The sequence below is a fragment of the Chlamydotis macqueenii genome, chromosome 4, assembly GCF_036417535.1.
Source record: "Chlamydotis macqueenii isolate bChlMac1 chromosome 4, bChlMac1.mat, whole genome shotgun sequence".
Lineage (NCBI taxonomy): Eukaryota > Metazoa > Chordata > Aves > Otidiformes > Otididae > Chlamydotis > Chlamydotis macqueenii.
The window spans coordinates 57381097-57384312 of record NC_141559.1 but is presented as its reverse complement, the minus strand read 5'-3'; positions in this window follow the sequence as shown (position 1 = coordinate 57384312).

Sequence of the window (3216 nt, the reverse complement as noted above, 5' to 3'; positions counted from 1 at the left end):
TGAGCTTAGTGCTATTTATAAGATTCTAAATTTGATCTTTGAACAGATGCATATGAAGGAAAAAAAAACCCACAAGCTGTCAATATCACGGCCAGCATTTAACAAGAGCTAACAACAATAATCAGGAAACAATAGGAATCTTCAAGAAAAGCAAAACAAAATGAACAAATACTGTTCTATATATTTTAACCCAATAATCTAGATTGTAGCCTAGAGCTTCTTTCTTAAGTAGGTATTTATAAAGGTCCCGGTGGAGCCCTCATGAGCTGAGCTGTTAGATATTTAAAAGTTTTAACAATAATTATTAATACCTGTTAAATGAGTACGGTAAACACATTTACTTGGGGGCACGTTTCCAGCAGATGTCCCTGCAGAGCAGACTACGGGTCACATACAGCCTTAGAGCCGTGGCTGGCAGAGGGAGTATTCAGTCCCCTGCCTCTTGGGGAGAACGTGATGCTCCCTGGGACCACATCAGCAGAGGGAGGGAAGATGAACCTGGCATCATGGGGCCAGGTTCCTTCACTAGTCCAAGGCCAGAGCCTCATTCTCCAGGCACATCCTTCTGTCCCATCACTTATCCAGGAGTTCTCATCCATCTGCAAAGCAGCCCCAGGCGGCCAGAGAGTGTCTTGCAGTGCAACACCCACCACATCAGGATCAGGGCAAGTCTCTAGTTAAAGGACAGCAAATCCTGCTCTGCTCTTTGAGGGCTCTTACTGAATGTGAAAGCATCAGATTCACAGGGATTTTTTTAATCACAGAATCATCAAATAGTTAGGGTTGTAAGGGACCATTAAAGGTCATCTAGTCCAACCCCCCCTGCAAGAAGCAGGGACATCCCCGACTAGATCAGGTTGCTCAGAGCCCCATCCGGCCTGGCCTTGAATATTTCCAGGGATGGGGCATCCACCACCTCTCTGGGAAACCTGTTCCTGTGTTCTACAACCCTCATTGTAAAAAGTTTTTTCCTAATATCCAATCTAAATCTACCTCCATCTATTTTGAAACCATTACTCCTTGTCCTATCGCAACAGGCCCTACTGAATAGCCTCTCCCCATCTTTCTTGTAGGCCCCCTTGAGGTACTGGAAGACCACTATAAGGTCTCCCTGGAGTCATCGCTTCTCCAGGCTGAACAGCCCCAACCCTCTCAGCCTTTCTTCATAGGAGAGGTGCTCCATCCCTCTGATCATCTTCATGGCCCTCCTCTGGACTCTCTCCAACTGGTCCATGTCCTTCTTATGTTGGGGGCTCCAGAGCTGGATGCAGTACTGCAGGTGGGGTCTCACCAGGGCAGAGTAGAGGGGCAGAATCACCTCCCTCGACCTGCTGGCCACACTTCTTTAAGCAATGCTCAGCATGATATCCCTTTCATTACTTGACCCACTACAAATTAGGAACCTCTGTTCTATTGTCCTGGCTACCAGAAAACTTGTACGGATTTTGAAATAGTATTTAAACTTCAAAGACAGCTTTTCTATTTACACATGCTTTAGTATCAGGTACTTAACTAGCCATAACAAGTGCTGCCTTTTTCACTTATTTATTAAATAGTTTTTCAATGAGTGCTTGGGCTGGTTAATTTAAGGAACAGGACATTAAATGGGATATATTATCAGGTCATTAATCTATGCCTCAGGTGCATACTAAATTCTGTGAGGTTGAAGGCCAAATGACTACCATTTCATTAGGAGAATAACCATGCCCTCTTAGTACATAACCTACAATGTTATGAAAGAATTATAATACTGTTGCATTTTTAAATAAGAAAAAAATGAAGTATAACAAGTTTTCACTCAGTATATATGTCCAAAAAAGAGCTCAGAACTGAAGGATGGTGAGAACCAGAAAAATACAACATCTGTTTCTGCTAATTAAGAGTAATTAACTATTGTATTTATTACAGTTACTATTAAACTTTCCTCATGCTGTTAAATTTCTCTCCTGTTATTTCCAGAATAACATTTCATGTTCATACACCCACCAAGGTGAATTTTCAGTTCTTAGCAAACTGCTAATCTCTATAATGTCTAATCATCTCAGTTTAGAAAATACGGTTTGATCTTGTTTATACCAAATCAGTGGGGGGAATGATATAAGATTAACGTCTATCTTTCAAGAAGGCAAAGAAAAGAAAAAAAAAATTTAGGCATAGAAAAATCCTAATTTGGTAGGGTCATACTTGCTTATTTTAATTACAAAATGGACTTGGTTACTTTTGCTATTTTCAATTAGAAAAAGTTATTTATCTATACTGCATGCAAATATATATACATATATGCATACTGGCTGCCAGACAAGAACTGGGAACAATTATCAGACAAGGTACTTCAGAGAAGGAATTTAAATAGAAAAAAATACAATGACTCATAATGAGTAATGGTTGAAAAATATTTTAATGGAGGTTTAACATATCACAGTTAGAAAAGAAAGCCACTTGAAAAGCAAAAAAAAAAAGTTAAATTAAAATTGAAAGGTATCTATTTCTCTCTATATATAAAATTAAAATATAATATACCTTATTATACATATTACATATTATATGAATATTCCTGTGTACATAGGCATATCAATGGATATCTAAAATAAAAAAAAAATGAAAAATAATATTAGTTAGAAGTGATCATGCAAACAATTGATTAAAAAATAAAAAGAAGATAAGATTGAGTAGTTGATAGAAAGGTGACTCAGAAACAAGGGCTGTCCAAGTGTATTAGAAGCAGACAGAATCATATCAGAACTGGCATTCTCCTATCAGATGAAAAAGTAAAGGGAGCGGTAAAAAAAAAAAAGACAGATATGTTTAATTAGAAATGCTCAAATCAATATTTTAAAATTCTGAATCTAAGAGTTTTAGAAGTGGTCAAAAACCTTCTACATCATTGAGCTGTGAAATGACAGGAAAGTTTGAGATGATCAAAACTAAGCAAATACGCCATTTTGTAAAAGGCTAAAGGAGACACCCTGAACAATTATTGGCCCGTCACAATGAGATTAATCCTAGGAAATTATTGGCTCAAATAATAAATAACTGAATCGATGCATCCAATCAACATGGGCTTTTGGAAACTAGCTCATTTCAAACTAATTTATTTTCTAACAAGATTTGTAGCTGGGAAAGATAACCACTGATGACCTATATTTATACAAGGTATCTTATTTGCTTTTCCTTCAATAAATATAGAACCACCACTGCTTAATGGAACAACCATTA